The following is a 12,834-nucleotide window of genomic DNA, read 5'->3' as shown; positions in this document are numbered from 1 at the left end:
ACACAGTGCAGAGCCTTCTCCAGGCTGCTCTGGCTTATATACAGTCTGAGCTAGCTCTTAACTCTTTGTCTGCTGCAGCTGACTGGGCCAGGCTTCATAAAAGAGAAGTAACCGCATTGGACGGCGGCTAATGTTATGCACAAAATACAAATGTTGTGGAATCCACAAGGATTGAAGGGGGAAAGGGGGGACTGGTGACTGCATTTCTTTAGCAAGACATGGCTGATGGCAGAGAATAGTACCCTCATAGATTGTAAGCTCTTGCGAGCAGGACCCTCTTTCCTATTGTTCCATCTGGCCATGTTATTGCTCTGTAATTTTGTCTGTATATGACCCCCATGGGCTGTCAAGCGCTGCGGAATAGGACACCATTATATAAATTGTTTAGGAATGCATTCATCAACAATGTGTATGTATGTATGTGTGTATATATATATATAATAGATATTGAAATGAGGATTTTGATATATAGATATTAATAGATGGGGACAGATGTATGGATAGATACATAAAAATAGATACATAAAGAAAGATGCATATAGATAGACCGATACATAGATAAGTAGATGGATACATAGATAGATAGATGGATACATAGATAGATAGATGGATACATAGATAGATAGATGGATACATACATAGATGGATACATACATAGATGGATACATAGATAGATGGATACATAGATAGATGGATACATACATAGATGGATACATAGATAGATGGATACATACATAGATGGATACATACATAGATGGATACATACATAGATGGATACATACATAGATGGATACATACATAGATGGATACATACATAGATGGATACATACATAGATGGATACATACATAGATGGATACATACATAGATGGATACATAGATAGATAGATGGATACATAGATAGATAGATGGATACATAGATGGATAGATAGATGGATACATAGATAGATAGATGGATACATAGATAGATAGATGGATACATAGATAGATAGATGGATATATAGATAGATAGATGGATACATAGATAGATAGATGGATACATACATGGATAGATAGATAGATGGATACATACATGGATAGATAGATAGATAGATAGATGGATACATACATGGATAGATGGATACATAGATGGATGAATAGATGGATACATAGATGGATACATAGATGGATAGATGGATACATAGATAGATAGATGGATACATAGATAGATAGATGGATACATACATAGATGGATACATACATAGATGGATACATAGATAGATGGATACATAGATAGATGGATACATACATAGATGGATACATAGATAGATGGATACATAGATAGATGGATACATACATAGATGGATACATACATAGATGGATACATACATAGATGGATACATACATAGATGGATACATACATAGATGGATACATACATAGATGGATACATACATAGATGGATACATAGATACATAGATGGATACATAGATAGATAGATGGATACATAGATAGATAGATGGATAGATAGATGGATACATAGATAGATAGATGGATACATAGATAGATAGATGGATATATAGATAGATAGATGGATACATACATGGATAGATAGATAGATGGATACATACATGGATAGATAGATAGATAGATAGATGGATACATACATGGATAGATGGATACATAGATGGATGAATAGATGGATACATAGATGGATACATAGATGGATAGATACATACATAGATAGGGATACATAGATGGATAGATAGATGGATACATACATAGATACAGGGATAGGTAGATACATAGAGATGGCTATATAGATGGATCCAAAAGAATTAGCATCACACCAAAATTATGAAAAAAGCTAGATGGTCTTTTTTTCAACACCACTATGTTTTAGCTTCTAACCTTTGTCAATCCGCAACCCCACATTTACCTGCACATCTGAAAGGAACTGTCATATTGTGTTATTTATTATTATTATTATTATTATTATTATTATTCCCATTGTTATTACTTTGTAATGTATAGTATGTTTTGTGTTTTGTTGCCTTTGGGGTCGGACCACACCTAAGGTATAATTGTGATTTCCCATTATCTGTGAAGTGTTGTGGAATATGAAATTTTATTAATTAAAAAAAATCTGACAACGCCTTTGATGTACATAGACAGTACTTTATACAGTCATGAATATAAATAAATGCAAAAGACTGGAATAGCAAAAGCCTTAAAGTTATAGCAATTGGCTAATGCTTGTGCAAATGACAGCTATCTCCTCTGTAACCCCCCCCCCCCCCATACAGGATTGCTCAGCTTGGCCAAGCATGCATGTCTTCTCTATAGGGAGTATAAAGTGAATCATTGACACCTCCACCAGTGACTTAACTCCCTAGGGAACAGGGATTAGCATGGCTACCCATTCTCTTTGCTGACATCTGCTTTGGGGGACACCCCCATTGAGATTATACCTCATGTGTAAAAACAGGGTCCAGAAACCAAACTGCGGTGCCCTTTTACATTTTTTATGATTCTCTGCAGAAGAGGGAATTGATGGACAACAGTGCCCCCTCCCCCAGCCATACAATGTGAATATACGACATATATATATTGTATTGTATTACATTCTGTTGCATGTGTCAGATGGTTTTGATACCACAGAAGCAAAATGCAGCTTAGTCAATGAACTAGTTACTGTAACCCCTATCTTGATATTAATACAGTAGCACAGGCCGTATGCAGAATAGGAATCTAGCAACGTTTTTTTCTGATTTACCACAATGATAATAAAATGTGTCAAAAAGTACAATCTTTGGCCAAGTTCCTAGAAATAATTTCCACCCTATTGTTGCTTGGTGCTTCCATTGAATGCTGCACTGAATATCCTGAGATAATAAATGCAAGTCTTTGTATACAACACATACAATTTATATTTTACTTTTATTTTTTTCCTCTAAATGGATTCCACAGCTGTCAATATGGAAGATGGCACTGAGCACAAAACCCTCAAATGACAGGAAGACTAATAATTAGCATTAATACAAAAAGACAAGATGAGGACAACCTGCATTGTTGGATAAAAAAAGAAGCTTTTCTCCATAACCAATAGGCAATATTACAGAACAAGTATAGGGCATGATACAAAGTGTGTGTGTGTGTGGGGGGGGGTGTATCTGTAGTGGGTATGCACATCTGTTTCTGCCTAGGGTTCTTTACCCTGCTCCAATTTCCTCACCGCTCTGGTACTTTCAGTTTTTAGCACTGTTCCCCAATTCTCGGGGCCGTTGGGATCCACTATTGCCATTGAGTGGCCTCCTCAAACCTGGGAATGACATAGGAAGTGGCCACTCACTGGCTAAAGTGTGTACCATGACCCCTTGAAACCTCTGGCCGATTGCAGTTCAGAAATCAGGAAGGACTAGAGCAACACAGGAGTTATTGTGGGGTAAGACCATTTGCTCATGAGCGAGCCTGAGAAAAGCACTCCATGCTCTGGAGGGATTTCCTACACTCGACCTCTTGTCACTGGACTGAACTGTGCAAGACAGGTCAGTCCAGTTATACCAGGTTCAGTCCAGGTAATCCCTTCAGCACATGGCGTTTTTTTTTAAGACTGCACTCATTCGTTGACAAGCCACCTAAGAATATTTGTTCCCGCTCCTGCCCCGACCGAAAGGGGTTTTCCAGATTATTGTATAACCCCTTTAAGATGTTACTTAATGTGCTCCCTATTTACAACGGAAACTTAATGTTTTTAGGACTTGAAATAGTCCATCCTGAATCTGTGGAGTCTTTCCCAAATCTAAGATTCAAGATATAGGAGTAGATGAGTATCAGTCAAGTTAGAATTAAAATGTCCAATTCATTTGGTCTTGGCAGATAAGTTCAGTTGCCCATGAGTGAGTTTGTGGGTATGGGATTTTCTGGCTCGGTCCCATAAATCTTGGACCACTTGGCCTTGAAAGCTGTCTGTGTCTCTCTCTGTTATCTACCCATGCTGAGTTGATGTATATTGGAGTATAGTAAAAGACTGCTATCTAATGTGTTTGAAGGCCTTTAGGGTGTGCTGTCCCATCTGTGAGCACTATATAAATTAGCCTATACAAATGTATAATATATATATGTAACCAGCTAAAATGTGACAAATATCAAAAACCATGTATAAATGTTTGTTTTTCATTGCCCTGTTTTAGAAATTCTCGAGTCCCTCTTGACCGCTAAGAGTGCATCAGTCGCCTTCCGGATCGGAGAATAATCTTCTGAATTTGTCCTAAACAATCAAATTATCAGATTGGATGAATTAATCACTATAGCCAGGGCCAATTTGGAGTTTCTATGACCTTTTAGCAACTAGCAGTTAAATGAGCAGTAAAATTGCTAGAACGTCCCAGAGTATACAGCCACATCCAGACATCAAGCATTAGGTCTACAGAGACTGCTGCACGGATGTGCATGGTTCCTGTTTGATCTTGTCATGTTTTCAATTTACCAAGTACTGCATCGATAGTAAATTATTATTCATTTTTATTTCTCTATGGAAATTTCACAACTTCTTCTGAGTAACATAGCACTCATGTGAGCGCCAACTCAGTTTTTAAGTTTAGCAAAAGTCAATATTGACTTTGTTTTACATCTCATACTTAGCCCGCCGGTACCAAAATGACTTTAGATGTTTCATCACTATAGGGTGCCCTTAGAGTAAACTTCAAAGTAGTATTATACCCTTCATAGACTTAGAAGAGAACACAGATCCTGACAAATAAGGGATTGTAACTTTGAAGTCGTCTTGAGGCTTGTGGTCATTAGGGATGTCCAGCGGTCTGAGGGTAGGAGAGTGTTTATACTAGATAGAAGTGAAAACTCAACCTTGTTTTTGTTTTAAATGTCTACCTGAGCATTAACTACAATTCGCTAGTGTCTGGAAGCCAAATAGGCTTTTTTGTGCTTCTACTGTCTATAGCCCGTAGAGGAACAGTCACCATTTTGGTTTGTACAGTATAGAGATGCAATGAGAAGTCTTTAGTAGAATACACTTCTCCAGGCAGGGGAACCTGGTAATTACACAAAGGAAAGGAAGAGTCAAGTCTGCCGCTTATGTCACCCAGCCAACCATATTAACATAATTAGAAAACACAAACATCATGGCCTAGCATTACAATGGACCCAAAGGTAGGACATGTTTATTGCAGTGTGGAGTGACTTCAAAGTAATTTGCATAATAATAAAGTCTGCCATAATCACTCTTCTGTAGGAAGTTATTGATTAGCCCCTTGGTCGTTAAGGGGTAACCGTCTATCATGTGTAGTTTAATAAAGATTGAAGTAGAAGTCAACAAGAGGGAGGTTGCCGATCAACATCCCTCATTAATAAGTAGGACTTCCTCTTTATCAAATGTAAAGATGTCCTATACACATTAGATAGAAGTACGGTAATTGATGATTGAATGGCCATATAACCAGCAATCATCTAGCAAATGATCGTCTGAAAAACATAGTGATACATTTTTGTCCGTGTTGGTCGTTTCCAGCCATTCACATATGTTCAGGAACACTGGACCAAAGATGATTGATTTTTCTTGGAATTATTTTGGGAGCTTTATATCAGGTAAAGATTTGTGGGTAAATGGACAAAACATTTCAAGCATGACTGACTTCTTCATTCCAGATGATGAGGATGATAATATCATGATAATAAAAGATGATAATAATCTTTATTCGTATAGAACCTTCAAATTCCATGAATATTTATTTTTAAATAACAGATGAAAAATGGTAATTTTGGTTATACTCATCTATTTTTTTTTCAATCTAAACCTAATGTATAGCTTCTATAATTCTTCAAGGGTGGAACCACCAGTCAGGATCTAGATGTATAGATCATGTTTATCAGACATTTGGCCTTAAATTTTTAGGGGTGAAATAACCCTTTGAGTTATGTTTGGCATTTCTGAGACCTTTCTCATGTACATGCTCATGACAAGCCTAATATATATTCAGAACACATGATCGTCTCAAGTAGAATGGATAAGGATCACTAATTAATATAATAGGAAGCTCTGCAGAACATTACACGCATATCGGCCAAATTGTTGTTTGTGATTGCTCTGGGACTATGACCCCACTGGGTGGGTTTTAATAATAATTCCCTGCTCCTTGGAAAGCTGCCATCATAAGTGTGTGGTTGTAATCCAAGGTGAAAAATATGGCTGAAGAGTTCTGCAGCTGCACCAGTGTTTTAGGAAAGGGTCATGCCACACACACAGCGGAGCGGAGGAGACTCACTGTAGACATTAATGATGTGCCTTAAACCGATGATATAGAAAAATGATCTGGTAATGTTTATCCATATTGCGAGACCGCTCAATAAGTTATCTCTGATACATGTCCTGTTTTGGAAAGACTTGGGGGTTTGATCTCTAAACCACTTGTATCGACCACTCGTCTTCTCATCTCAACCAGGCTTCTTCTCTTTACCCTACCGAGGTGTTATAGTCTACAAAACATCCTGAGTTATAATTTAGGAGGCTTCTAAACTTCCATACAGTTGGAAACACTTCAGATATGTGGTCATTCAGCTATATAGGTTAATATTTCTTTCCCTGACGTCTATAAGGGAGGGGTACTGGGTCAGATACTCCATGTCTGCCAAATGAAATCTCTCAGCAAGTCAATAGAAATTCCACTAGTAAATTTCACTAAGAAACTAAATTGCTGTGTGATCTAAATCTTTCAAGAGTGATTTCCTCCATGTGTTTTTTAGCTTTTCCGGGTACATAAAACCTGTCTGTTTGCAGTCATATAAAGGATGTCCTTTACTCGGGAGGGCTGTGATTGTGTTTATTTATGTGTGTCCCGGCACCAGCGGTGACATAAACTTTAAAGGGAGTCTGATGACTTGTAGTTAGGACCGCTGCTAAAGCTTCAAGTGTCAAAGGCCTTCAAACATGAACATGGAATTTTTTTTTACAACCCTCTGGTTTATTAAACCATATTTAAGTTGATTAATAGACAAAATTATAATGTGTCCTTCTATAATGGGACTTTTGTTTTGCGTTATTCAGTGTCTTTTGTGTATAAGTGCAAAACATATGGCATGTACATCAAGGGAAAGATTTATCAAGAAAAAAAATGAATTCCAACTTTCTAGACAACGAATATTTTGATATTTAATAGACCTATATACAGGCAGTCCCCTACTTAAGAACACCCGACTTACAGACAACCCTTAGTTACAAACGGACCTCTGGATGTTGGTAATTTACTTTACTTTAGTCCCAGGATACAATAATTAGCTATAACAGTTATCAGAGGTGTCTGTAATGAAGATTTATTGTTAATCCTGGTTCTTATGACAACCCAACATTTTTAAATTCCAATTGTAACAGAGACCAAAAAATTTTTGACTGGGGTTACAATTCTAAAATATACAGATCCGACTTGCATACAAATTCAACTTAAGTAGAAACCTGCAGAACCTATCTTGTATGTAACCCGTGGACTGCCTGTATATATTTCAGACACATAAAAGATATAATACAGCAGATCGAAAGTCCGACTAAAACCGGAAGAAACTACTTACTATTTATAATCAATGTTTACATTCAAAAACTATTTGTATAAATAATAAAAAATTAAAATCTATTCATCTAGGATCTAGGAATCTGATATTGTCTATACTAGGGTAGGGGCATAATTACTGGTGTAGTCAATATTGGATTATAATAATAGACAAGAACTTCACTGCATAAAATGTTAAGGGAAAAAACAATAACTTTTTGGGTTGTAATCTCACTAAAAACTGGGATTGAAGAGTAAATGACACCACACACCTTTAAACAAGTAATAAAATTTCACAGTCTGACATTTTATGTACCTTTTTTCTTGCACTTGTGTATAGTTCACCATGTTATTGATTGATTTTTTTAGTGCTTTTTTATATAGTTTTTTTTTTAAAACATATTTATATATTATGTAATGGTCTTTAAAAGTGAAGGTTCTTCATAATAAAGAGCCTGGTCACTCAATCATTTGGAGCTTTCAAAGTGCTCCCTCCTTTCATTGTGTCAATGTGTTCTCCATCTGGTAACATCTCCTGACATTCATATTCATTTCACCCCCTTGGAGACACTGGTGTGTGCTTGGATCTGGCCTTATGTTCTATCCATTAGGGAATATGATACAGTATGTGTGCACTGAGGCATATAGGAAAGACACAAAACATCAATTATTGGTACTCCGTGACATTTCACAGTTGAACTTTGATATCGGTCCACACCATTGTCACATATTCTGTGCTTGGTTGGATCTTATTTATTTCAAACAATACGAAAAAAAGTCATTTATTATATATAACTTTTGTATTGGTCCATCCTAGAGCTGTTTACTTATAGTGTTTCCCCATCCTAGCCAAATGACCCTTCCCCGACTTTTTGTTCATGACATTTTGCAATGTGTTTATATTTATGTTTGGCTTTGGTTCATTTTATGTCACTTTGTTTTCCCTTAAAACTTCCTAAAAGTACAAATTTGTTTAGTTTTTGGCCCCAATAAAATTGATTTCAGTTTTGTTCTAAAACAATAAATTGCACATGGAGCACAGAACTTGAATAACTATACAAAGATGTAGATGTAGGGGGGGATTTTACTTAATGCAAACAAAGCTAGGTCTTGGGGCTGCCAAGTGCTAAACCGCTGTCTTTTGGTGGGACGTGGTGCTGTCCGGTACTATATCAATACATGTAGGTCTACTCTAGCCAGATGGGAAGAAAGTAGACAGAGGAGGAATAGTATGGTCACACCACCACGTCGCACCAAGGAGTGTACTGCAAATTTCTTAATTCCACTTCTTCCTGCTTCTCCAAATCTGGTCCATGCAGTTTCATGGGATGCCTTATGGGGAAACTCTGTTTTGATCTGGAAAACTCCGAGTATGTGCAAAACAATGTACATATATGTATTCTAACAGTTTACCCCTTAATATAATGCATGCAAATATTATGACCGAACTATTGTAATTCATGGATGTGCAACCAGATCCACGTTTCAGGCAAATCTAGCTTTTTGCACATGCATGGGGAAGCTAATCGTAGACCTTGGCTAGTTCTAGTATGGGGGTGTCAAAGTATGCATTTGTTTTATAATTGAGATAGCAGTTCCCAGAAAGATAAATTCTTGCATAAAGGGAAACCTATTAATCACATTATACGGTATATACGTTCAGCTGAAGAATATCTTGGGCCACATTTATCGGGATTGCCAGAAATGTGACATACAAGCCATGTAATGGGCAAAATTCCTGGTGCTCATCTCAGAATTGTGCGTCTTTCCCCCATTACACCACCTCCATGCCAAGTGGGAGAGGAGGGGTATGGAGGGGGTGTGCCTGGTGGATCATTGGACCGGGCATTCCAGGCTAGCACGCAATTCTATGTCCGTTAATACCTGGCGTAGAAGTGCCCGGATTTACCAGAATGCCAGAACCTCCTGATAGATATGGCAGCTGCCAGGGAGCGGGGAGTACCATCATGCACTAGCACTTAGTACCAGAATATTATAAATGCCCTTATGTTTTTTTCTAGTTTTAGGAGTAAAGATACTTGGAAGTAAGTTAAAGAAAGTGAATTTAACATATAATTTGATAATATTTATTGTACCAATATATACACTTACTTTCTTCAAAAAAAGTTGTCTAGGATTTTTAGTTCAGGATACAAAAATGAATCAGTTAGATCAAAGTCCCATAACCTGCAGTCCTATATAAAATCACAGATTACTGACTCATATCACGTGACACTTGACACATGTAGTAGTTTATTTTCAGATAACAAAAATGGCTTAGTCATCCTAAAGCCCCAAATCACGCTCTTGTGGTTTATGTAAATGATTTCCTCCGAAATCCAGTGGTGTTTGCTGTTTTGTCTACTCGACGCTTTCTCTTTGAAGATGAAAATCCAATAAGGAAGATGTGTGCAGTGAAGGCTGCTGCTCTCTTTTAATTCACCATTGTCATTCAGAGGCCTTTTTTCCCTTCGTACTTACTCACTGAGGCAGAATTATCTGTGTTAAGAAAAAGTCTCAGAGGATTAACAAAAATGAAAGTCTTTCTTGAGGACTGTTACCAGTTGTGCATGCCGTCTCGGTGGGCTCCTAAGTCACATGACATTCCTTCTACATAGCAGGGAGTAGCTTAAGTGCAACTTCCCCTGCCTGGCTTCTCAAAAGAAAAACTTTAAAGCGTAACTAAACCTTTGAAATTTTTTGTTTTATTTCAGAAATGAACAGTACAGTTCTTAATAGGAAACTATACAGTATACTTTAATGGGGAATAAAATTGAGGGTATATATATATATATTATATTATATATTATATATATATGCATATATAGTAATACGCACGCCAAATTAATTACAAAATTACGTCTGTGCGCCACATTAGTTTGCTGCACTAGGACACAGGTAATAAATCCACCTCTCTGTCTCTCTGTTTTGCTCTCTTCTTCCTTCATAGTGAGCGAGAAAAGCCTTTACAGGTACACAGCAGAAAAATGAGGGGGGGGGGGGGCTAAAGATAAACTCTTTACATACCTAGAGAATATTTCACTTGATGACTCAACTGTGTAGAAAGTTAACACTATCCAGGGACTGTAAAGAGTTACTTATGAGAAACTTAAGTATCCCAAAAATTGTTTACTAAAAGAAAAAGAATAGGACTAGGACTTTTAACATATTGAACCTAAAGGAAAATGAATGCATTTTTTAAATGCAACCTACTAGGGTGATTTGGGACAATAAACCCAGGTCCATGTGGACCTGCTTTAGTGTCCCAAACGCTTAGTATGAATTTTCCATGTGTGAAAAAAACCTTCAAACATTTATACTTTATTTTGCCCTTAGCTACTGTCACCTGCACATTGTGGCAAGTGAAGCCGGTGTAGTACTGACCAGTATGTGATTTGGTCACTTGTGTCGTCACATTTACAAGTTATAGCATACGCCTTGATCCTCCACCTGACCTACTAAATGACCTCCATTAAGTGTCCAAGGATTACATAAATGACCAGTTATTCAGGTGTGCAGTGTCCTCTTCCCAATTACTTTTTGACAAGGACTTTTCACACCCCCGCAGGCTTCATGGAGGACTAAAAGCTTTGTCTTGAACTATAGAAAGAGCCCAGGGCATAAAATAAACAATGGAAAGGTGCGAAGACAAAGAGTAGCTGAGGATGTATGCATCCATACAAGCCCCCTATATGCCTGATAAGTGTTTCCAAAATCTCATTTGGCCTTTTCTGTTGGGCACCAACAGTGGTGACTAATTCCATGGAGAACAAATAAATCTTATATATGCCCAACTTTCCTTTACCCAATGTTTTCTTTTGAGAAAGTCTGGACACCTTTATGTGCCTCTCCTGCTGAAATTTGGTGATTCATGCAAAATCTATGTCCATTTTATAAGACAATTGATTTATGTTATTTTTCAATTCTCATCATTGTTTGTTGTTCTGATCTGTTTAGAAAAAAAAAATCAGAAGTAGAGAAATATATAATTGATACCAACAAAAGCCCAAAAGATGACTTTGATTATAATCGAGGGGGCCGGAGTGATACATGCTTTTTACGAGACTACTCTGCAGCATCCATTAACCTAGCCTTTTCTGAGTATGTTTAGTAATAAGTAACAAACCTGTAACTTTTGAGTGCTTTTCAACGCGAAAAATTTTCAGATTTTACATTGGGACTGTGCAACTTCATTATTGCTTCTAGCCAATAAATAACTTGGAGGCCAGAATGCGTATGTCCATCTTAAAATAGTTTTAAGGAAATGTGGAAAACCACTGTAGGGGCATGCAATAAAAGTGTACTCCCTTGTTCTGGTGTCTGGGTTGTGCTGGAACTTAGAATCTTCCATGCTTGAGGCTCAGCCAAAAATTCTGATGAGGTCACGGGACCCACTTGAGGCAGTTGGTGGTCATGTCAGATCGCATCACCTGTGGCATAAAAGGAAGTGACCTCTGGTGGTCCAAGGTGACCATTGATCATCGGAAGCATTTCTATTTACCCACAAAACCTCTGGCTAAGCTGCCACTGCCGTAGACCCATTGGAACTGTTGGAGCCGGAGTAGGGATTTTTCTAGCAAAATAGAAAAGCCCCTTGTACAATACTTTTTTTTTTTTTTTTTTTATCATTCGTTTTTTTTTAATCTTTAGGAAAAAAAACAATATGATAAAACTTTAATAATCCCAAGAAAAATGGGAAATAATCTCTCGCTACAGCACAAAGAAAAAAACATAATTATACATACCGGTAATATAAATGTCCATATAACAAAATAAATAGCAGAAACTAAGTGCCTTGTGGGGGAAAATCTAGACTAATAGCAAAAGGTAAGCATAGACAAGGCTACTAAAAATCAATATAACATAAAGGATTTATTTAACTTGACCTAAATAAACATTAGTTTTAGGCTTTTCATTTGTTCACTACATGGACTTGGTTTTCTCTATCTAAATTTTTTTTAAGAAAGGACTTTGTGAGGGATAACGCTGATACAGACTAAAGCTCTACAGTGTTTTTCCTTGAAATCATTAATTTCCAGCTGGTTTTATCTGTCACCAGGTTGTGATGCATGTTAAGAAACATTAGTGGCCTACCTTAACACGGACCTGCGGGAGGATCACGAGAGATCTACAGAACGCTCATTCAGCTATCTGTTAAGTGTGTGAAGTCTGGCCAAATGCTTAACGCACCAGTTAGAAGCTGCTGCAAATCGTCCTGAACTATTCCAATGGGTATTGGAGAAATAATTAGATTTTACCAGGTCACAGCTGCCTTAGAATACTAAATGCTTGTAAAATACAGC

General features: G+C 37.2%; 1 protein-coding gene across 3 annotated transcripts in view; it reads left to right on the top strand.

Moving 5' to 3' along the window:
• Positions 1–12,834, top strand: part of MACROD2 (mono-ADP ribosylhydrolase 2) — a 1,393,268-nt gene that overhangs the window by 281,062 nt on the left and 1,099,372 nt on the right. The window lies entirely within an intron of this gene.

This window comes from Engystomops pustulosus, chromosome 3, assembly GCF_040894005.1.
Source record: "Engystomops pustulosus chromosome 3, aEngPut4.maternal, whole genome shotgun sequence".
NCBI lineage: Eukaryota > Metazoa > Chordata > Amphibia > Anura > Leptodactylidae > Engystomops > Engystomops pustulosus.
Note: the sequence above shows the minus strand (reverse complement) of the source record. Positions and strands in the feature narration are given on the sequence as shown.